The sequence below is a fragment of the Triturus cristatus genome, chromosome 4_1 (assembly GCF_964204655.1).
Source record: "Triturus cristatus chromosome 4_1, aTriCri1.1, whole genome shotgun sequence".
NCBI classification, from domain to species: domain Eukaryota; kingdom Metazoa; phylum Chordata; class Amphibia; order Caudata; family Salamandridae; genus Triturus; species Triturus cristatus.
The window spans coordinates 1201568513-1201593990 of record NC_140585.1 but is presented as its reverse complement, the minus strand read 5'-3'; positions in this window follow the sequence as shown (position 1 = coordinate 1201593990).

Sequence of the window (25478 nt, the reverse complement as noted above, 5' to 3'; positions counted from 1 at the left end):
GTACCGACCTGCTTCCAGATCGCCCTGTAACTCCGCCTGCAACGAAAAAAAAACCATTACAATGCTCTGAAAACCCCCCCACCCAACGCCTACGCCGGATAAGCGGTAGGGAGGGAAATGGCGTGGTGGGCGACAAAGAGGTCGCCAGAAGGGTGGGGGAAGGCTAAATAGCCTCCCCTTCCCCACACGGGCCAGGAACTTCCGGCCAGCACGAAGAGAAGGGGGACACCGGTCGGCGTCCCCGCGGGGTGGGCAGGGGTGACCGGTGCCCCGGTGGCACTAGGGCGCCGACCGCTGTAGTGGCCCCCTGCTGGGGCCACGGTAGGCGGCATAGTACCCCCAGGGGCACCCCTCTGTCCCCCCTCCCCCAAAATGCATACCCAAATAACACACACACAGACTGTTGAGTTGGGAAAAAATGCTGCAGGTTTATTACATAATCCAGAATATGTAATGGGTGGGTTATCTTACGGGCGATCCAACGGCAGGCAACCAACTGGGCCGCCTGCCCGCCTGATGAGCAGGGCAGCGCGGGAGCGAAACCCGCCGTGGCTGCCATCCATGTGATTCTTTCTAAGATCACGTGCCGTTGGTAACTTCTACTCACGCCCCCCCTTTTGGGGCGGAGCATCGCTTAGCAAACCCCCGGTTGTTCAGGCCCACAACCGCCCGCAGGACTAGCGGGGCGCCGACACGGCTTCCGGGACCCTCCCCTGAGGCTCCTCGGTTTTGGCTCAGGCACCCCCTATGGTGCCGCGCAGAGGTACCCTTTGTACCGGCCTGCTTCCAGATCGCCCTGTAACTCCGCCACAGCCCTGGAGGCGGCTAACCGTCGCCGCCAGGGCCCCCCACCAACCGCTATAGTCTTACCTGCCACCTCTCCTGTCTAGAGCTTCCTGCACTTGAATGGAAGAGAACCATCCCCGCTGGATATAGATGGCCCCATCTATATTACGAAGCCCTAACGCTATCCTAGGTCAGCTAGTGTCTGCTGAAACAAAGGACCCGTTAGTCCTGTGAAGCTGTGCCACGAACTGTTCCCCCCATGCGGGAAAGTTACACTGCTTCACTAATCTGGGCGGGTGGATGCCGGTACCCAGGCTCACAAAGCCCCATCAATTTGATGATCTCACCTAGCTGCCATCCTGTCCTCCTAGCACCGAGTGTGCCTGAACCTGCGTGCCCCTCTCTGGGACAGCAGCCCACTTGCTAGGTGACCACTCCCCTCCCGCCTACCTGCTTATGGCTATTATGGCGAGAAGGGTTGTACTTAACCTTTGGACAGTCCCCTATATTTGCTAAATCCTGACGCACGGAATGTTCATAGCTGACAGCGCGTGACCATGGGCAAGGGGCCCTCTTGCCCTTGCCATGCATCCCTTATTCCTTATAGGAATTATGCCCCTTCAGATCCCTCTGTGATGAACCCCCTAGGCATCTCAGCTTCGGGAATCTGTCTGGTTTAAGCAGTGCGCACTGTCTGCGGTGTGGTTCCAGCATTAAGGATTGACTAAGTGCTACTTCACCCCTCCTAACATGCTCCCAGGTAGGAGGGTGGCAGGAGGGTGCCTGCCGCCAACCCGGAGCATCCCCAGCGAAGCCAAATTCCTGATCCGTTGAAGTGGAGTTTTAGTTACACCCTGGGCGTGCCAGACGTTCTATTGACATAATGTCCCCTTGTGTTTGACCCGCTGATACCCCAGTTATTGGGACGGCAGCACAATATGTTGGCTGACCGTATCCCCTAAGCGAGGTAAAAGTGTCCGTATCCCATGTTCCCAGTTTCCTGCCGCTGCAGTACACGACCAGTGGCTCCGCTGGGAGATACCACCAACCTCAATGGTCCTCCGGACATTAAGGAATGCCCCATTCTCACCTGGGCCTACCTCTGAATGCTAGTAATTTCACACAGCTGTGGGGCCAGAGGCCCGACTATTAAACCTATTTACTTGTTTTTTGCTACTCGGCCCCCTTATGGTTGGAGCTCTGTGCTTGCGCAGCACGCGTGCTCCCCGGGCACGGTGTTGCTGGAGAGCTGGTGTTTGTTACCCACCCGCTGATACTTTATCTGTCGCTAAACTGCCCTAGTGCTGGAAGCTTCCCAAGAACTGTAGACTTCGTGGTCCCACCTAGGTTGATCCCATCGCTTGGGGGGAACCCGGTGGTAGTCAGGACCTTCATGGTACCTCCACCCCAGCGTAGACTATCGACATATTTAGGACTCCGGAGCAGGGGATGCCCCCTCAAGTCTCAGGTTCTAACCCATAGGAGGATAACCCTGGGGGCAGGCAAGTCTGTGGTCCGGAAGGAACCTTTGGTGCCAATACCAGCCCTATCCTGAATGTTGAGAATGCTGAATTGTCAATAATGCCCTGTCGCCAGAAGGCTCTAACGTAGTGTTTACCAAACTTTTGAACCACCGCACACTTGTTATGACAACTACACCACCCCCGTGCCGATGGCTTAACAAGACCTGCTAGTTGTAGGGGATGACCGAAGCCACAATTCCGGCTTCGCCACGTGGCATTTCAAAATTGCTTTCATTCTGAAATGGTGGGACTGTCCCTTTCTGTGTTGAATAAGCCTAGGGTGTCTCCCTTCAGTGAATAGCAAGCTCGCCCATGGCATATGCAGTGGGCACTGCGTCGCCATGCGACCGACGTTATACTAAATAACGTGGCATGTAGGTAGTCCCATGCTGATGTTCTCTGCCTGACACCCCACAGAGCGCTGTGCTTACAGCCTCCACTGTGCAATGTTGTGCCTTCTAAATCCCCGGCCGCATCCTAGACAGAAGTTGGTCACGCAGCGCCCGCTGCTCCTCACTGCGGGACCCCTCTTCGCATGCAGATAATTGGATTCCCAGGTAATCTAGTGTTCGTAAAGTTTTTGCTTGAACTATCAAGAGTGGGAATGGCGGCCCTCTAAGCCCGCGCATGGACAGTCTGCACGGCAAGCCCCTGTAAATCCCACACAACTGGGGAGGAGGTGTACCTCTCTGGAGGCCCCCTTGTTCCCACTGACCTGCCCGGATGCTCGGGCGGGGGTCCTGGGAAACAATGACCACCTGAGTGATTACTCGCAACCCAATTACTCGCAACCCGATCGGGTTGCTTGCCCAGACAGAAGTTGTATCGAATAATGCAACCTGCATGGTCCAAGATTTAACTCGGGCGCCATGAGGCGGTCTGGAACACGGACCGGTGGACAGCAAGTAATCGGCTTAACAAGGAACTATTGGTGGGTTGGAGACAGGGGTACCCTCCAAAACACTGAAATAACAACGGTGAGAATAGTTCTATGAAGAAAAGCATTGAATGAATCGTTCCTCAAAGTGAAGGGACAAATTCCCTGTCCGGTTACCCCCAAGGCAGGCGTACCGCAATGCCACTGTAGGTCGAGTGACACACAACCACCGACCGAGAGCTATTCACGGCAAAATGTATCTAGAGAACCAAATTGCGCAAAACTAGAAATTGGCATACGCGCGCGCTTCCGCCGCAAGGCAGTTCTACGGACCCCTGACAATTGTGCGACTACATGCCTGGCTCATGGCAGTCGGCCACTTCCTATCGCCCACACCTTGCTCCTGCCGTGCTGTCCATCATAGTAATACCCCAACCATTCTCGATACTCGTGCAGGCATGATACTTGCGTCGGTTCCAAGCGTTCCAAACTATACCAATGGCTTGTTCAGCTGGCAACAGAGAATTTAATCCCAGATGCATTGATCCATGCCTGTGCGGTCATCTCTACAATATACGGGCCGCACCAACTTGTGTCAGGCTGTCCCCAGCGCCAGTTTGCAATTCGCTCACGTGCGGCGCACCCGCAACCACTTGGTCAAATCCCACCGGTAACTTTGTGCCGTGATTTTTGCCCTAGTGAGGCGCTATGTGGTGACCACTTATTCTTTGCCGCTATGTCAGAGCATCCCCGTATTCAATGCGATTGGGGCCCTAAGCTACACCCATCTTTGGCTTAATCAATGCTTCCATTTGCATTAGATAATAAACTACCATTCTATCTCGGTTGCGTTGCCCTCCAAGAACTAGCCACCCACCTGGGTGGCTAGGTTTCAGTTAGCTATGTGTGATTTCTCCCATATCTGTGCAACTATGAGTGACAGTTAAAGGCCTAAGACTGGCACTTTCTTGCGAGCAAAACCAAACCACGCAGATGCAGCAGGCCAATCGATATCAGTAATTGCACGAACATACGCGTGTACGGTAGTCTCTGGGCCAGACAATTCGTAGCTCTGACTAGTTGGACAATGGTGACCGTTACTGATAGGCCTGGCTAGCAGTAGCCCCCACGGCTGTAAATTGCTCCATTGCGTGTCAATCCCATCTCAACACCGTGCTCAGATCAAGGCCCCACCTAAGCATGTTGGAGGGGCAGAGTTGCGGACTTATACCACACCTCTTTTAGACTGTCGGCAGCGTCCCATCTTTAACTGTTACTAACATAGCCCAATGACCGTTCTACGCTAGGACTATCCCCACTCTGGTCCGCCCTGCCCAAGGACTAATGTACTTGGGAGTGCGAGGCCTTAAGCAATGGGGGTTTGGATGTCAAGACAACAACAACAACCTACCCAAGCCCCTTTTCAGCAAAAGGTTGGGGCCGCGGGACCCGTGATGCAATCTGCCGGTAGTTGGAATTCTCTCGATGGCTCCACAGTTAACTCCATAATTGGGACGAACTCCCACTTGGCAAGTGCGGAGGCGTCTGCGAAGCATGATTCATGTCGTAGCTGCTCAACACATGATCACATAGAGGCGATTACCTGATATCCTCAATCCATGCCCATTTGTTAATGAGAGTACGGGCATCTTTCCCATTACCTCCCGCGTGGCAAGGCGAGTGATGTTACATTCGCACAAATATATTTACCCGAAGGTATTGGAGTGCTTTACTTGAGCACCAGTTACGTTGTTGAAGGAACAGGAAGATTAGGTTAAGTGTTTGGCCCGGATTCACTGGCTGCTGAGCCAGCGTCGAGACTTGATATTTCCCCCGTGACAACAACCCCACCCAGACCCAACTCGAGGCACCGGGAGGGGGGAATGAATTGCCCAGGATCACCAAATGAGGACACGACCTCACACTCGTTAGCATGGCGAGTGCGGGCATCAAAATTGGACATTTTAATTTGCCTAGAATCACGAACGTTGCGCCGAAGCTGGGATCCGAACCTAGTGTGTCTGCTCAATAGACGGCAGCTCTATCCGTTAGGCCACATAGCTTCCACCGCTGCCTCAAACCACCCCCCTGGACCCTAGCTCGAGGCGCGGGGAGGCTAAATGCTTAGCCCAGGATCACAGATTAACACTGGGGAGTGCGGGCATGATCCCGCTACCCCTTCGCGCGCCAGCAGGTGCTCTACTACTCGGGCTACGCTCCCTGCTGTACTGCACAGTGCATCCCTTCGGCAGCGCCGCCAACTGACCGCGACATCCGCCATTAAAAATCGCCACCCATGCCTTAATCTTGCGACCCCTCCGCCCGTGGCCATCCGAGCCACAGCGCCCCGTCGACAAGGTGCTGTCCAGGGACAGGGCCGGGGCGGAGTGGGTGCAGCAAGACTCACCCTTGGTATCGGGACACAGCGACGAGACGAAGACGAGACGACGACCGATGAAATGGCGTGGTGGGCGACAAAGAGGTCGCCAGAAGGGTGGGGGAAGGCTAAATAGCCTCCCCTTCCCCACACGGGCCAGGAAGTGACGCGCTTGCGCGTCACTTCCGGCCAGCATGAAAAGAAGGGGGACACCGGTCGACGTCCCCGCCTCCTCCCCTTGGGAGGGGATGGGGAGGGGTGACCGGTGCCCCGGCGGCACTAGGGCGCCGACCGCTGTAGTGGCCCCCTGTGGGGGCCGCGGTAGGCGGCATAGTTCTACTTTTTGCCTCATCTGACATGGACCCAGCCCCACACACCCTTGACTGTCCCACTGTTTCTGTGCGCCTCCTACTGTCAGACTATGCTTCTTTGCACAGTGGTATGTATCCATTCCCAGCAGCAGGCGTGCAAATGAATCTGGTGGGATGTATCCATTCCCAGCAGCAGGCGTGCAAATGAATCTGGTGGGCCAGTTAGGCGCTGCTCTCGAATTTTCTTGTGGCTTTGCAAATGGAAACACAAACGATCCACTGTGTTTTTTGTGCTGTGCTTTTTCCACGCAATACTGACAATTTACACCCCGTGGTGTCCCGCAAGAGGACTTTGTTTTGCTACTTGGTGATTCGAAACCACAGTTTAATACAGTTAATTTAATCAGTAATTTTGTCAAATTCGCTCATTTTTTGCACTTTTTTAAACGACTTTGCAACGCTGGAGCTGTTCAACTAATCAACTGACAGCAAGAATTCAAGATTACAAATCTGCCGACTCCTGCAGTTCACCTAGGCCTAATTCTAGGAAAGAAACGCCATCTTGGGTGGGGAAATCTAAGGAGAATGTCTTCTCTTGTCATCACAAGCCCCTTTCTGACTCTCATGCATATCCTGAACAAATAGGTTGTTGTTCCCCGTTACACGTATGTAACATTGTGTAGACTTTACTTTAATCTGTTGTTTCTTAACTTTTTAAGAAAGGATGAAAGTTCATCGTGGAATACGAACCTTTAACCTGCTGGCTGCGCTTAGATTTACATTGGCCAGCCTCGACTCATGTAAGGAGAAGGGTGGTGTTAGTGACCGTGCTATTTTTGTCGCTTCCAGCCAAAGCATATTCCGTAACCAAAGCATATTCCGTAACCTTGTTCAGCGGAATGGCTAGTCCTAATAAAGCAGTTACTTGGCGATTCGTTGAGTTTTGATTTTGTGGCGACTCCTTCTTCGGGTCAATGGCCCACGCATGTCGAGGAGTGGAACTCTACAGAAGCGCTTCAGCATGGCACATGACTTGCCTCTCTCTTGAGTTTTGACTTCAACTGTATTTCATACAGAAGTGCTTCTGGCTTTGCAGAAAGGCATGTCAGTCAGGGCCGGCTTTAGTGCTGGTGGCGCCCTGTGCGACAATGTTTGTTGGCGCCCTCCCACCCCAATGACCACCTCCACCACGGATTCTCTCACTAGCACCCTTTAACAGTGACCAAGTCTCCATAACCACACTCTCACATGCATTGAATTAGTTATAATGCGCCACTCATACCAGTGTAGGGTGTCCGAGCACTTTGCATCACATGCATATTACACAGAGAAAATCAATCATACGTGTGTAAATCAGTGTATAGGAAATGTTACATAAGCCAAAGGACTAAAAGTGTAGGAGTCACATGTCATCCATACTGGTAGGCAGTATAGTTTGAGTGCTTGGTGTGGAGAAGCACAAACTCACAGTCGAAAAAGAAACAGCATAGTTGGGAGTTTTCTTTAATAATAATCGATTTCTAGCCAAATTAACCCTTTTTGCAACATTAATCAATGTTCTAATAATGTATACTTTGCAGTGTGTATGCAGTTCTAGGATGAAAGTTAATAGCTCACTATTCTATATTAGGACTTTAGGTTATAAATTGCAAGTAACAAAAGGATGTCTCTTTTGAAAGCAGTAACCTGCTGATCTGTTTACATCATACGCACTCTGTAATCTACTTGGTACACGTTCTTGCAGCAGGCATATTAACCCTCTGCACTAACTTCACCGAAGTCAAAACCTCAACTATACAAAATGCTGATCTCTCTCCAGGAAAATAATTAATCACACGAGTTATCTTGACATTTATGTGAGGCCTGGTAATTGCCGGGGGAAGAAACGCTGCAACAGGTGCTTCAAAAGCATAATAAACTTTCAAACAGGGCGCCCCCAGGAAGCCAGCACCCGGTGCGGTGGCACCGGTCGCACCGCCCTAAAGCCGGCCCTGATGTCAGTTCAGATTTCCCCCTAAGCTTATGACAAATGGAAAGTCTGCTTTTGCTCCCTTCTTTCGAGTAAGTGGCATAGGTCCATGCTGAGTGTTTTACAAGCCAGTCACGTCTAGAACCATATGGGAGGTGGGGAGAGTTTTGGCACAGGTATTCTCCCAGTGCCATTCCTGTGGCATTCCTGTTCTACTGCCGCAGAAGTAGTTGCAGTTCTTGTTGGCATAGTATACAATGCATACTTGAACAGCCAGATCTCAAGAGATTTTCATGCATCTCCATGTTTTGAAGCACTTCCAATCTTTGCGGACATTGTCAGTGACTGGGAGAAAAAGTGATTTGCCTAGGCACACACAATTCAATCAAGTGGAATTGCTGGGATCTGAACCAGGAAGTATGTGGTTTAACAGTCGAAAATGTGAGCACACCCCCTGGGAAAACCATAGGTTTCATGGACGTTATAGTTAGAAATTAGCATTTAAAAAACCCTAGAATTTAACTGAAAAAAACATAGGTTTCAGGGACGTTACAGTTGGACATTTCAGTCGTACAAAACCAGAGAAATTCGGCTGTTATAGTTAGTTGAGTTAACTATAACCCGCGCCCCCACAATGCACTGCTGATGACATCACATATTACATCATTCATTACATGGTCAGTGACATCACTGATGGCATCTCAAATGACATCACTGAGGAAATCATCCATGTGATCATCTGATGCACCTCCTCACACCCTAATATAACCTTTGATACACCCACTCTAAAATACAGACAACCATTTTCTAACTGATTCCTAGATCTACACACACGTCCACTCATTCACCCATACAGTCACTCATAAAGGCAGTCACTTATCAATACAGCACTATCATTTGCACTCATACAGCTATACAGACACTCACACTTTGCCACTCATCCAGAGTTACTCACACACCTAGTCAATCATGCAAAGAATCACTCACACTCCCATTTACTCACCTATAGTTATACACACACACCACCTCACTTATTCATACAGATACTAACACATACTTACTCTCTTATACAATCAGTGATACAAGCACACACTCATCCATACAGCCACTCTCACAATCATTCACTCTCACATATAGTGATTTATATACTGCAACACTCACATATACTGCATTTCACATATGTAGTTACTCACACATGTACTGCTGAGATATCCATTCACTCACCAACACACCCATACACACACTCACCCACCCATACAGCCTTCCCAGATGTACTCTTGAACCCATACACCCAGTGAATTACCCACTCACACATATATGCACAGAGTCACACCCCCCACCCACCCACCCAGACACCCATACAGATAATCAGACAACCAATCAATAACCCATATATACACTCATGTAGCTACTCACCAACCCATGCAGCTGCTTACACACCAACTGACAGAGTGATACAGACATTTACACAGTTTACTCACTAACCCATAAATTCAGGAAGGCACACGATTAATCACTCACTGATACAGTCAGTCATGCACCTACTAAATCATCTATTCAGATACTCATACACCCATACTTCATATATATATATATATATATATATACACCTACTGGCAGTCGCCAGTAGGTAGATATAGTTAGGACCTATTTTCCATAGGAAATCTGCAACATTCTATTTGGAATAACGTTAGCGCCGATTGACGAATCTTCGCAAAATTTTCCAAACATCTGAATGCCTTCTTGGTGGAATCAAAGTAAAAAACTGAAAGTATTTCCTACTGAGGAGACTGTAGCAAATTAGGAAATTAGGAAACTTCATAACAAATAACTCTCCCAAAATGGCCACCAGAGACAAAACAGCCCAAATGTAGCCCAAATATCACCCAGATGTAGCCCAAGTATAGCCCAATGACAGAATGTCCCAGAGTGTTCTAACGAACAACTAGAGCGCTAACAGTCTTACTTATGACAAAAGTATGGCACACCTGAAGCCATCTTGATTGGAATAAAGTGGTAACACTTAAAACATTTAATTTACAAAGGAACAATATGAGAGGGTTCATTTTGCCATAGAAATTATGATTAGTGATGCAGAAAGAAAAATTAGGGGACATTTTGAGTGACTTCTCAAATCCTCTTCTATTTCATTAAAAATTTCCGATATGCAGACTGAAACATGCACTTTCAATACCAGCAGCAGACTTCCGTGGTGAGCAGTAGCTTTACTACAGTGATCTAATGAGCAACTAGAGTGCTAACATTCAGAATTTATGGGAAATGTGTGACATATCTGAATACCTTCTTGATGGAATCAAAGTAAAAAACTGAAAGCATTTCCTACTGAGGAGACTGTAGTAAATGAGGAAATTATGAAACTTCATAACAAATAAATCTCCCAAGATGGCCACCAGAGACAAAAGAGCCCAAATGTAGCCCAAATATCACTCAGATGTAGCCCAAGTATAGCCCAATGACAGAATGTCCCAGAGTGTTCTTAAGAACAACTAGAGCGCTTACTCTCTTACTGATGACAAAAGTATGGCACACCCGAAGCCATCTTGATTGGAATAAACTGGTAACAGTTAAAACATTTAATTTAAAAAGGAACACAATGAGGGGGTTCATTTTGCCATAGAAATTATGATTAGTGCTGAAGAAATAAAAATTTGATCCAAACATTCTACAGCGGATGCGGCCACGGAACTTTACTCTCCCGAACCCACGAGGAGGATTCCCTACTGTGGTCCAAACTCCTCTCCGGATTTTCTAAGTCGCCGCCCATTATATTCCCTCGAGCCTGAAATGCAACACGTGGGACCCATCTTATTTCCTTCCGTGTTCCTGATGTCGTGTTCACCACCCAATCTCGTCGCCGCTTAAATCCCCCTGAGTTTGACATTCGACACCTGGGATTCTACAGATCGCCTCGTGCCCCTGATGCTTTTATTCACACTCTATGTACCCTTGAGGCATTTTTATACGGGCAATTTTATTTAATTAGTCCTGATGATGATCCGATATCCCCCTGATAAGGATCGAAACGCCGTCGACACAGTTGTCCACCTTACACATTATATATACTGTATGTAATTTACTGTGAAGGTGACCTTATATGTATCAGATGTTTCACTACTTGAAGTATTTACTGCTTGAAACATCCTTGTAAATTGCCTAAAGATTTTTTCGCACTTTATTTTCCATGCGATATGTAAGTTGTAGGATACAGGCTTGTATCCCACTGATATTTAACTTACATCTGTTTGCTTATTTTTACTAAAATTTGTATATTAAAGTTGCCTTTGTCCGGCTGGACACTGGCTGTAATATAGAACCGATTGAGGCTATATTCATTGTACCACTAAACTCTTTTTGCTTTCAGGGACCACTGTTTCCTGTAAATAAATGAAAGAAAAATTAGGGCACATTTTGAGTGACTTCTCAAATCCTCTTCTATTTCATTAAAAAATTCTGATATGCAGACTGAAACATGCACTTTTAATACCAGCAGCAGACTTCCGTGGTGAGCAGTAGCTTTACTACAGTGATCTAATGAGCAACTAGAGTGCTAACATTCAGAATTTATGGCCAATGTGTGACATATTGGAATACCTTTTTGATGGAATCAAAGTAAAAAAGTGAAAGCATTTCCTACTGAGGAGACTGCAGTAAATGAGGAAATTAGGAAACTTCATAACAAATAAATCTCCCAAGATGGCCACCAGAGACAAAAGAGCCCAAATGCAGCACAAATATCATCCAGATGTAGCCCACATGTAGCCCAATGACAGAAGTGTGCAAAACACCTATTTTTTGTGTATTTGTAGTTTTATATAGTGCAGACTTGTCAGGTATTGGAGCACTTTACATGAGCATTGGTTACATCACACAAGATCAAATTCATTTTGGTTGTAGACATGGGGAGATTAAGTGATTTGACCAGAATCACAGAATGTTGAGCTGAAGCAGAAACTCCAACCTGGTTCCCCAGTTTCAAAGTCTGCAGCTCTGGAAGTAACACCACATCCTCTCCCCTAGGTGCAATATTTAATCAAGTGGTCAACTGGATAAAAAAACATAAAGCTTACAACTAATTTAAAAGTTCTTTGTCGCTATTTGAAAACTCAGAAAATATGTCCTCATTTTAGTTTTTTAGAGCACTTACCATAATTTTGATGCAAATAAGACCCTCCCATATATGTAATTTCTAAAGGAAATGCTCTAGGTATTACAGTTTTGATTACATCAAGATGACATCAGGCGTTCCACACTTTTGTAATAAATATAGAATGTTAGCAATCTAGTTGTTCATTGGGATACTGTTGAGAGGCAGAGGCCAGGGGCACGGACTCTGAAAATTGAAAGCAGGTAGGAGAGTGCAGAGGCAACAATTTGACCACACTGGGCAGGCAGGAAGGGCAGTGGCAGCACAACAGACTATGGAGGGCAGTGGAAAGGGGGGCATGGGCAACAAACCAACAATACAGGACTGGCAAGAGAGGCTGTGGCAATATAATAGACCATTGTGGGCAGAAGGAAGAGGCAGTGGTAGTACATCCATACATGCCAACAGACCCGTTTCAGCCAGGAAACGTCCAATGTTTTTAAGGTCAAATGGGCTTTATTTGATCTGTCTCCTGTCTACAATCTCCTCTTTTTCAATGTAACTCAAAGGGGAAAATCAATACCCCAGTCTTTTTTCAAAATCTCCCTCTTACCAAGTTCAAAATGTTCGCAAGTATGGTACATTGGATCATGGTAGGCAGGAGGAATTGGGGTAGGGACATGGACTCGGATAACAGAGGACAGGAGGGACATGGAGAGGTGCACCAAACTGACCCTACAGGGCAGGCATCAGGGTTTGCAGCAGCACAATACACCACACAGGGCATGCGGGACGGGAGTGCAGCACAACAATCCATAGAAAGCAATAGGGAGGGGACAGGACCATGCACATGGACAACAGAGAACAGAGGGGAACGATGAAATGGTAGCTAGCTGACCATAATGGACAGACAGGAGAGAAAGCTGCAGCATAACAGACCATAAAGGGCAGGAGGGACGGATCAGGGGCATTACAATGGAACAGACAAGCCAGGAGGGAGGGAATAGGGGTCTGCACATGGAAACAGGGCTGGGGGCAAGGGGGCAGGGCAGGAGCAGCATGATGACCATGTAGGTCAGGCAGGATGGGCACTAGAAACAAGACACACCATGGAGAGCAACAATGAGACTATGGTGGCATACACACAGACCATGGAGGGAAGGTGGGAGGGGGTCAGGGGCAGCTAGCTGACCACACAGGGAAGGTGGGAGGGGCCATGGCAGCACAAAAGACCATGCATGGCAAGTGGCAAGGTTAGTGGCAGCACAATGGCTATGATGGGCAAGAAGGAGGGTACAGGGGCATGCACAAAGGACCATGGAGGATAGAAAGGAGGGTCAGGACCTGGGCACAGACATGAGAGTTCAGGGGAAAGGGCCTCACAACAGACCGGCAGTAACATGGACCATGGAGGACAGGAGGAAGGGGATAGGGGCATGGCATGTGGACAGGCAGGGTGGAGGTGGCAGGGACAGGTTACAGTCATCTGACAATGCTAGGCAGGTGGGAGGGGAGTGGCAGCTCAACAGAACACTCAGAGTAGATAGGAGTGGCAGGTCCATGGAACATGGTGGGCAAAAAGCATGGATCAGGGGCATGCACAAAGACATCGGAGAGCAGGGGGAAGGAGAATAGGGGCAGCAAGCTAAACACAGAGGCTAAGCAGGAGGTCAATGATGGGCCATATAATTGGGCAATGGAAGGCAGAAGGAGTGGACTGGTACATCATGCTAAATGGAGGGCAGTGGCAGCACATCAGACCATGCATGGCAGGAGGGAGGAGACTAGTCCATGGATTCAGACAACAGAGGATAGGGAGGAGGTGGATGGGGCAGCAAGCTAACTGTTCAGAGAAGGTGGGTATTAGGAACTTTATTGTTTTTAAAATGTGTGTCTGTGCGAACTACTTAAAATATGAACAAGTATGCAGCATAATCTCACTTTTATTCAGGAAGAAGAGGACGTTTGTGACTGTGACTCGGGGCTCACTTGGCAGAAACACCCCCTGACCCTCCACCCCCATCGCAAAATGTAATGCCCGTGAAAAGGGTAGGTGGACGCAGTGTTATATAGAACATAGTCCTGAGAGCACGATTGAAAATGAAAACTAGATATAGTATATGGTATAAACTATGCACCAAAAAGTGTGATATAAGATGAACCGGGGCGTGAATTATAATATGCAATACATTGTGCGCAATGACAGATTCATTGGAGAACGCGAGATAGCACAGGCACTAGCGCGTGCTATGCGATATTCGCCTTGGAGTGTAATATGCACAGGGCAGTGTTGTGTAACCTAACTAGTCTCTAAAGTTGTAATATAAAATATGTGCTGGGGAGTGTAACGTTGCATATGCACTGTGACAAAGATATGGATCCCAGATTGTAATATGTATGGCATAGCGCTGTCCGTTATAACATATGCATCGAGGAAGGCACGTTAGATGGGGCAATATAACCTGTGCGAAGGCAAGTGTGGCATGACATATTCACGGGGTGGTGTTACAGTGCACATGGGCTAGAGAGTGTCATAGCATACGCACTAGCTGGTGGAATACAACACAGAGGTGTGTGGCACTCGGCGGGCACTGGTGGGTGTAACACAGCATTGGGCTCAGCCAGGAGCACGCTGTGACTCTCAAGTGAGGTTCGTCTCCTTTCCAGAGAGTAAACTAAAAAGTATTACACATCCGGCGGTGGATGTGTGTTTTATTAACCGTGAGGGGGGTTTCTTGCATAGTTTGGTCGAATTTTTGTCGAATCCCCTTTAAATGGCTTGGTGTGCGTGTGTATGAAATGTGCCCGTCAATAGCTACCCATGTTTGTATAAATAAACGACAACGGTGTCTACTTGGAGAGTACCCACCGGTGGGGGCGCCGGGATTAGGCACGGTAGGACGTCAGACACGTCAGAACTTCACTAGCGGTGTAAATACATTCCGCGTGGATTCATTGTATGCATAGTCGCCTTTTAATGAATATGACGCAAATCGTCATGGTGATAGGTACATACGGTTTGTCCAGCATGTCCTAGGTGTTTCTATAAATATATATATTTTTTAAATAGTAAAAAACAAAGGCCGGCCCCGGGGGATGGGCTCCCCGGGGCCATAAGTGGCCTGAGGAGGGGGGCAACGCAGCCTCCCTCCTAAAGAATAAAAAAAAAAAAGGCCATGACCCGGGGGTTGGGATCCCCGGGGCCGATTAAGGCCTTGGGAGGGGGGCCACGCGGTCCCCTTCCAAATTTATTTTTTTTAAAACAAAAAATTAGGGTGCAGGCCCTGGGGGATGGGGTCCCCAGGGCCAATAAATTAGAAAATGAAGGTGGGCCACACAGCCCTCCTTCTTAAAAAAATAAAATGAATGAAAGACCGGCATCGCGCCGGAGGCCACTCCCCCTCTTTGCAGCACTCTGCAAACGCGCCCCCTGGCCAGTTGAAAGTTGGGGAATTCATTCCCCTTCAATACTGAGGGTCCCTGAGGGCTAACTAGTCCAACAGGTATCTCCAGTATGCGCCAGGGAGCTGCGTTTCAGACAGGTGTTCTGAGGCCACGCCCCTTTTTACACCTTTATGCAACGCAGCTCTGTGGCGCTTACTGGAGGTACCTAGTGGGCTAGTTTGACCCTACGGACCCTTAGGATTCAAGGGGACTTAATCTCTCAACTTAGAACGGCCACAGGGCGCGTTTACACAGTGGTGTAGGGAGGGGACGGGGCCTGAGGTGACGTGTGCAAACACGCCCTGTTGCATGTTTTAAGTTGGGGGAATAATTCCCTTTCAATCCTGATGAACCCTGGGGTCCAACTAGCCCACCAGGTGCTTCCAGTAAGCGCCACTGCTCTGGTGCAGGCCGTGCCACTTTTTACACCTCTCTGCAACGCAGCTCTATGGCGCTTACTGGAGGGACCTAGTGGGCTAGTTGGACCCTAGGGACCCTCAGGAATCAAGGATACTTAATCTCCCAACTTAAAACGGCCACAATGCGTGTTTACACAGTGGGGAAGGGAGGGGACGGGGCCTGAGGTGACGTGTGCAAACACACCCTATGGCGCGTTTTAAGTTGGGGAAATAATTCTCCTTCAATCCTGAGGGCCCTGGGGGCTAACTGGCCCACCAGGTGCTTCCAGTAAGCGCCACTGAGCTGCGTTGCAGAGAGGTGGTCCAGGCCGTGCCACTTTTTACACCTCTCTGCAACGCAGCTCTATGGCGCTTACTGGAGGTACCTAGTGGGCTAGTTGGACCCTAGGGACCCTCAGGATTCAAATGAACTTAATCTCCCAACTAACAAGCATTTGCAATGCAATAGGTCTCACATTTACGCGAGCTTGAGCTATTGACATTGCAAATTAAAATGCCTTTTATTTTTGTTTTTAAAACATAAATAGCTTAATCTCGCGTAAATGTGAGACCTATTGCATTGCAAATGCTTGTTTATTATGTAAAACCACACATTGCACTAGTAGTCCCTGACACTTAAAGGAACTCCTTACTGTGCGGATGCGTGCACTGTGCAAGAACAGAATGTCATCACTCACAGTTAGGCGGCCAATGGCCAGAGCGGTCTAAGCCTGTGCGCCAGGCTGTAAGCTTTGATGGGCAGATGTAAAATATGAATGCCACTACATCACTACAACACTACAGCAGATGAATGGATGGAGAGAGCTAATGGAACTCCATTGTAAGTATGTATAGCGTATATATTTGTGTTAAAAAAAATGTCTTGGTTAGCGCCAAACCGACTAAACAGTACATAATAGCCACAACAATTATTACATGCTGAACTAGACGTCAGTCTGAGATGGTAACCCAGAAGTAAGTTGACTGCACTAGAAGGCTGTAGTAGAGGCAGAATATGCTTTCCCTCTACCCCTCATAACCTTTGCCCCTCCGCCGTGAAAGCAGCATTATAAATCTTCCCTGTACTTTTAAATAGTTGCGCTATTTGTCTGGTGAAATCACTGATATTTTCTGGCCTTCTTTTGTTTAATTTCTTTATGCAGATGCAACTTACACCATTAATTTGAATCCAGCCACTTATTTAACTTTACAATGCAGCTTTTTGTTTGTTTTTTCGTCAATGAGTAGCTCCAAAAGCAATGTTGCGCACAAGTTACACCAAAAAGAATAAAGGAATATATAATCAGCGACACTGAGCACAATAAAAAAAAACACATAGGTGTGATAGAGGTTGGTGAGTAAGAGGTTGAAATGAAACCAAAACGCCTCCTCCAAATTCTGAGAAAAAATACAGTTATTTACCTCCCTACCTTCACATACACGTTGCCGCAACGATTTCGCCATTTTACTTTCTGAAGGTGCATTATTGGTCTGGAGCCGTGATTCAATTTAGCTGCAACCAGTCATTAGTCTGAACCTGTGGCAGTCCAGCGGGAGAATGCCACATAATGACAAGGCCACACGTAATTAAGAACTAGAAATGTAAAACAGAGCAGTCAAGGAAACTACACCAGATCCTTCATCAACTTTTCCAAGAAGACTGAAGCAGTACCCTGAAACACACTTCTTGAGTGGTAGCACACCTGCTGCACTGTACTATTTTAGAAATTAAATGCCACCTGCAAGGTATGTAACTCAGTTTTTCCCAAGGTAACCTTACATATTTTGTCTTCCTCCTTACAGTATCGCCTAAGAATATCCCTCCCAGACTATAGTATTCGCCTGTGGCCTGCCATTACGCTGCATTTTATACCTAAGATCCTACATAACGCACAATACAGTCACCGAATAGCTTATATTTCCAAATCAGTGTTCCCCCACCAGGCATCCGAGCTCCAACTGTGTCCAGATTTTTGACCTGGAGCATGCTTAGAACACAATCACATGTATGTATGTGCTTGGAAGACCAAAGAATGTGGAATTTTTAGGTTTGCGAAAGTTCTTAGGGATTGTTAGTAAAGCCCTTGGCACGGTCATGGTACGGCACTCATCAGCACTACCTTGTCAGAAGTACCATTACCCGCTTTATGAACCACAGCCTCTGGAAACCAAACACCTCAGTGGAGCCTAAGATTCCATAGCCGAATGCCCTGGGCGCCATGCACTCGATTGCCCAGTTACTCCATAGGATCATGCCCTGCTGCCCCATAGCAGGTGTTTTCTATAACTCTGTGCTCTGTTATCCAAGTGTATATTTTGCCTTTAATGTTCAAAAGTATCACCTACTGCACCTCTTGGACCCAGGAGTGCTAGGCTAGCACACCTTTTCCTGGACGTTCCAGTGTAATGCATCCTTTATTCCCTAGAATTGAGCTGCAAATAAAGCCACTGCACTGTATACACATATTAGCATACACAATTTAAGGATATCTGGGCTGTCGTTCTGGCAGTTCATTTTTCAGCTCCTCGGGGGATATATCCTATAAAAAAAGAGTGGAAAAATATTAAGGTATTGGGAAAAAATGCAACAGAGTGATGAATCCCAGCGTCAAAATGGAAAATCTAGACAAATGGTAGAAAAATACACAAAAGTGAAAGAATGTTAATGAAATGCACAAATATGAGGAGGGAGGAATAAAAGGAGTGCGATAGTAGGATAAAATGAGTGAGCTATAGAGGTGTAGTGATTTATTTTTGCTAAAAAAAAAAACAAAGTTCACCCAGACAGGAATCATTCAACAGGACTCCTCCAAGATTTAAACAATGGCAGGTGAAACACAGCTTTGTTTCAGGAAAGGAAAAGAACACAGGCTTGAAAACGAAATTAATAAATTCGCTTTCTGACGCACCTCTGCGAATTTTAAAGAAAGGTATCCTGTCCAGCAGGGCGGGGCTGTGACGTGGGGCTCCTCAAGGAAAAGAGCAGAGGTGACTAAGCTGGAAGCTGTGGCGAAAGGACAGGACAATGGCTGAGGAAAATGGCGCTTCCGGAGGAAGTCATAGCAGCTACGGTGGCTGAGATGGAGGTGAGATAAGAAAGGGTGTTAGCCATGGCCGTAGGATGATCGCTGCGGGAAGGTAGTGAAAGGGAGAAAGTGGCAGTAACCAGGCCGAGAACATTGGCGATCAGGGACGGTGGCGGTAGCAGGGTTGAGAAGAGCACGACAAAAGGAGAAGAAAGGTAAATTTAGAGCAGAAGGTGGCAGTGGCTCGGAGGAAGGTGGCAGCTAAGGTAGAAAAAAGCAGTAGGGAAATAATGATGCCACATGTAGGATGTAGAGGCGTTTTCAGAAGAAAAACTGCAGTATTAATAGCAGTGAAGACTGAACAGAGTAGATGAAATGAAGAATGGAATAACATTAAAAGAGAGGAAGAGGAGGAGCCTAGCGCGCATCCAAGATGGTCGCGTGAGCACAGGGCTCCCCGGACCCTCGCTGCTCCTCGGAATTTATCCTGAATCTATCCTGATCCGGTTGATGGAATCTGGGAGACGAATGCTGGCTGAACACTAAACTCCTTTCGGAAATCAAATCGGACCTGGCAATCCGGAGTTATGGTGGTTTGAACTTTTGAGGCCCACCCTACGGCAGTGCCCGATGCGAGGGTGATCTGTGGAGCCGGGGCGTAGTTGAACAACAACGGCAGCGGAGCGGTGCCAGTGGCCGTCACATCACTTTCGGTTTCACTTTTGGTCTTTGAGGGGCTGGACTGTGGACTTGCCTGGTGCGACTGGGCTTCCATTTTGCCTTCGCTTGATGCCGGTGGCTTCGTCTGCTGCCAGTGTGCTCATTGACGGTGGTCCCTTCGCTCCGCCATATTGCGGCCTGTGGTGCGACACACGTCTGCCTGGTCTGTGCCACCTCGACGCTTCCTCGGTGGTCCCCTTCGGCGATCGAGGTTCTCATGGGAGGCAGGGGAGACCCCGAGAGGCGTAAGACCAAGACATCCCTACGTGGGGGACCGGTCCGGACGAACAACATGGACCGCTACACTCAGGGTAAAGGATCCCCCGGGACAGCCAATGTCCCCCCGGATGACACCAGTGGTGGCCCGTCCGTTTCTCCGGATCTGTCCCTGCAGGACATCATGGGCGCCATTACGGGCATCAGAGAGACCATCGCTACACAGTACGAGGCCTTGGCCCGTAAAATCGACACGGTGGCCATTGACATTACCCTAATCCGGGCGGATCTCTCTAAGACCAACGAGAGGGTTCAATCGCTGGATGTGCGGACGTCCTCCCTTGGGACGGACGTGTCGGACCTGAAGGCCACTCTCGGCGATCTCAAGTCGGCCAATGATCTGATGGCCCGGCGGCTGGAAGACTTCGAGGGACGGGCCCGCCGCAATAACATCCGCGTCATAGGCGTTCCGGAGACCTCCGATAACCGCCCGGTTGATCTTCTGGTCGAGGAGCTCATCCTCGAACATCTTGCTCCCGCTGGCCTGAGTAAGTTTTTCGCTGTGGAGCGGGCCCATCGAGTCCCAGGTGGCCGGCCGCGACCGGGTGCCCCCCCGAGGCCTATCGTTGCGAGACTTTTCCACTACAGAGACCGAGACGCGATTCTGCAGGCCTCACGGGTTCATGGCCCGGTCCGACATGAGAACTCGTCCATTAACTTTTTCCCGGACTTCACCCAACTTGTCCAGAAACAGCGGATGGGCTTCCAGGGGGTGAAGCGGCGTCTCCGGGACCTCGGTCTCAAGTACTCTATGCTTTATCCTGCAAGGCTCCGAGTGGAACATGAAGATCGGACTACCTTTTTTGACTCTCCTGTGACTGTGAGTGACTGGCTGGATTCGCTGCCAGACCGGGGTGACCGGACTGGGCCCTCTGCCGGTACCGAGGGTGGTGGGTCTCCTTTGGAGTGACTTATGGTCCCGGACTCTGCCAGGTTGTACTGTTCGGCTGGGTTCTACTTCTTTTGTGCATTTTGTTTCACTATGTTGTGTGTGGGGAGCAGGCGGGGACGGGTCCCCTCCCTCCTCCGGGGTCTTTTCGTAGAATGGGGTTTGTAGGGCGACAGGCACACTGCAAGTTGGGGTGGTTTGAACCGCAGGGGTGCAGGGTGGGGGGTGTTGGAGTTGGGGGGGGGGGTTGGTGGGTGGGTGGGGTTGTTTGCATTTGTGTTTTTTGTTTTCAAGGCGAAGTATTGGCTATGGTTCATCCTTGGGTGTTGAGCTCTTTGCTAGGGGGCCCTTGATCTACTGGATGGGATGGGGGGGGGACGGGTTGAGACTGATGTCTTGGAACGTCAATGGATTGGGGGACCGTATCAAACGGGGTGTTGTGCTGCAATATCTGCGTCGTTTGACTCCTGATGTGGTGTTCTTACAGGAGACGCATCTGGTTGGCAACGTTTGTCGGGCTATGAACAGGGGAGGATATCGACTTGTGGCCCACTCTGGTTTCACCACTGGTTCGAGAGGGGTGGGCATTCTCTTGCGAGCTTCACTTCCGTTGGAGATCACCAGGGTGGTCCCAGACGATAGAGGGCGCTATGTGGCTCTGACTGGGAGGTGGGAGGGGCAGTCCCTTTCCTTGATCTCGGTCTATGTTCCCCCGGGCCTCCAGAACTCCACCTTCTCAGACTTGGGTCGTATGTTGCTTGGGCTTCCTGACAGTCTTCTGCTTATGGGTGGGGACTTTAATTCGGTTGTCTCGGGTGACCTGGACCGTCATCCGCCTAGGGCCCTCCCTGCTGCCCAGGCGTGGCTGGGCGGGCTCCTGGAGACCTTCGGTCTGGTGGACTGTTGGAGGTTAATGCATCCGGCACAGTGTCAGTACACCTTTCACTCTGGGGCCCATGGGAGTCTCTCCAGACTGGATTATTTCCTTATGCCCGCGGCCCAGGCTACTCGGATTCGAGAGGTCAAACACCTGGCCAGGGGTATTTCTGATCATTCCCCACTGTGGTTGCTTTTTGACACCGGGTCGCGGTCCGCGGGGCGGATCGCTCCTATTAACCCTTGGTACCTGCGAGACCCCAAGATCCGTGATAGCCTGATTAAGTCGATTGATCAATATTTTTCTGAGAATGAGGGGTCGGTATTGTCCTCGGTGTCCCTGTGGGAAGCTTTCAAAGCAGTGCTCCGCGGGCATGCCTTGTCCCAGATAGTGGAGGCCAAGAGGGTCAAGAGAGAGGTGGTTGTGACGCTGGAGACTGAAATATCGGGGCTGGAGGCAGCCTTGGAGGCGGGTGTCACCCCGGATGGGCTGCATGCCCTCAGCCTGAAGCAGTTTGAATATAAGTCTCTCGTCACTGATGCTGCCAAGACTATATATAGGGAGCAGCAGGGCAGGTTGTATGACGCCGGAGACAAGGCGGGTAGGCTGATTGCCTGGTTGGATAAGAAGGAGAGAGTGAATCGTGTGGTCCCGGAGCTTCGGGTGTCGGATGGAGTGTGTGTGACTGAGCCTGGTGAGATTGTTGAGTGTTTTGCTGACCACCTCCGTGCAGTGTACTCCCCGGTGTCCGAGAGAGATGAGGACGACTCTCGTCTTCTGCTTCGGGATATTGCCCTGCCCGGCTTATCCGTCGATGACCGCGAGCTGATGGATGCCCCTTTGTCTGTCGAAGAGATTGCTACTGCAATTCGCTCCCTCCGCTCGGGCAAGGCTATGGGCCCCAACGGCCTGCCGATTGAACTATATAAGTTGCGCCCGGATAAAATCGCGCCTTTCCTCCGTCATATGTTTCAGGAATCGCTCGAGAGGGGTTCCCTTCCTGACGACCAGCGTCTGGCTACTATAGTAGTGATTCCCAAGGAGGGTAAGCCACGTGACCGCTGTGCCTCCTATAGGCCTATTTCCCTGCTGAATGCCGAACCCAAAATCCTTGCTAAGGTCCTCGCTAATCGCTTGCTGAGCGTTATATGTGACTTGATACATCCGGATCAATGTGGCTTCATCCCACATCGTAATACCGCTCTTAACTTACGGCGTCTGCACGGCGTCCTTGCTAGGGCTGAGTACGTGGCTGAACCGGCCATATTGGTTTCCCTAGACGCCACGATGGCCTTTGATACCATTGAATGGCCATTTCTTTGGGCCGTCTTGGCGAAGTTTGGGTTTGGGGAGGGGTTCCTTGGCTGGGTGAAGCTCCTTTATGCTGGACCAATGGCTCAGGTGGTTGTCAATGGGCGGGTTTCTCGGCCTTTCGCTCTCGGGAGGGGAACTAGGCAGGGGTGCCCGTTGTCCCCGCTGCTCTTTGCTCTCGCCCTGGAGCCGCTCGCTGCCTGGCTCCGTTGGGAGCCCTCGATTAGAGGGCTCCGGTGGGCCCCGGGCTTCGAGGATCGGGTTTCGTTGTACGCGGATGATATTCTCTTGTATCTCACCTCACCGCGGAAGTCGCTCAATGTTCTCTTTGATGTCCTTACTTCCTTCGGGAAAAACTCGGGTCTGATAATCAACTGGTCCAAATCTTGTGTGTATCCTATCTCTGGTGGTTCTCCTCTCTTGCCGCCTCGGCTTCCGCTCCAAATATCTCAGTCCGGCTTTAAATACCTGGGGGTGTACGTTTCGTTGGATCCGGCGGTCCGCTATGAGCAGAATCTCCTGTCTCCACTTCGGCGTTTGAGGGCAGATACGGCTCGGTGGTGTAAGCTGCCCTTGTCTCCGCTTGGTCGCGCGGCGCTGTTTAAAATGATGTCCCTCCCCAGATTCCTTTATGCACTCCAGAACTTCTTCGATGTCATTCCTGCGGCCTACTTTAGGGAGGTGGAGAGTTTGCAGAGGAGACTGGTTTGGGACGGGCGATCGCGTATCGCGTTGGCCAAGCTGACTCTTTCCTGGTATGACGGGGGCATCGCGCTTCCTGATATTAGACGGTACTATTGGGCCTCCCAGCTGTCTGCCATTAACCATGCTACGTACGCTCCTGGTTCGAACCCGGCATATGAGATGGATAAATTCCTGCTCCCCGGCGGTAACTATAACAGAGCGCTTTACTCGCGGTCTGCTGGTAGGGCCCTTACGGGCCCTACCAGGATTGCGGTCCGTGTATGGAAGGCGGCTAACGTGGCGATGGGCTGGAGTGAGCGTTTAACGTGCGCCACTCCTCTATTCGACTCAGACCGCTTGGGAAACCTCTGGACAACGAAAGGCTTCGAGCGCTGGGATACAATCGGCATCAGCAGAGTGGGGGACCTGTGGGTTAAAGGTGCGGTTAAATCCTTCGCGGCGCTTCAGCGCGAGTATGAGCTTAGTGACAGAGAGTTCTTCCGTTATGCACAGGTTCGGCACGCCCTGCTTTCGGTCTTTGGGGAGGGGACCACGGTCCCTTCTTCTTCGCCTCTCGAGGACCGCATACTCGACGGTCACGTCCCCGACAGTACTATTTCCCTGATTTACAAAAAACTGATCAACAATCGGGCTGACCTCTTGGTGCGTCTTCGGGAGGCATGGACGGGAGATGGGGTGGAGCTGGACGATGAGGACTGGCAGACTGCACTGTCATCCCCTAAGGAGGTGGCCATCCCGGCCCGTCTCCGCCTGGTCCAGCTTAAGATTCTCCATCGTGTATATGTGACGGGCCCCCGCCTGGTCTCGATGGGGTTCTCAGACGACGGACTCTGTAAGCGTGGCTGCGGGCTCAGTGCTACTTTTCTCCATATCCTATGGGAATGCTGCGAGGTGGCGGAATACTGGCGCCGGGTGCATGATATTATGAGACGAGTCACCGGGGTCGCTCTGCTGCCGGAGGTGCGTCGTTGTGTGCTGAATGTATGGGAGCCCAATGACTGCAATGCGGCTCAGGCTCGGTGGGCGGCCTTGGGGAACATGATTGCAAAGAGAGATATTGCGCAGCTTTGGGGTTCCCAGCGGCCTCCCACCGTGTCCGTTTGGAAGGAAAACATGGACTGGTGCATGTTCAGGGAAAAAACGGTGTATGTGGCCCGTGGTAAACCGGGGGCTTGGGGTAAAATTTGGGGGCAGTGGAACGCGTATCGTGGGTCTATCTGTGCTCCCCCTTTGGTAGATACGTCCGGGGTTGCCTCGTCCCCCTGATCCTTGAGGGTTCCTTGTGCATCTCGTACTTCGGAGTACAGATTTGGTTCTCTCGTTGCCCCCCCCTCCCTCTCAGGTCTTCTTTTCTTGACCGCCCTCGGGTGGTTGGGTGTTGACTCCCCCGGCTGGTGTTCGCCGCCCTTCATAAGTCGTTTCGCCTTGTTTGTTGTATTTTTCTTTTTTGTTGTTATTTATACTAAAAGTGTGTATTCTGATTTCCTTTATGTGCAGTCTGATTTACTGTGATAGTGCGGAGCCCCTGTGGGATAGCCATTGTTTTCTGATATGCTGGAATACTTTGACTACTAGCGGCCGGCCCTGGTGGTTGTAGGCCCGTGTTTGTAACCCTTTTATGCACAATAAAATCTTTTTTTTTTAAAAAAGAGAGGAAGATAAAAACGATGTACCTTATGAAAGAAGAAAACAAGAAAGGAAGAGGAGGAAGAAGTTTGAGCGGAGGAAGGAAAGGCAGAAAGTAAGAACAAGCGGCCGCGAAAGTGAAAGTGATCGCGATCAAATATCAAAGCGGCCGTGCGACCGCGAAGGTGAAAGTAATTGCGGTAAAGCGTGGCGCGTGCGCCCTCGCACATGCACTGTAGCTCTAGGCTGGCCTGGTAG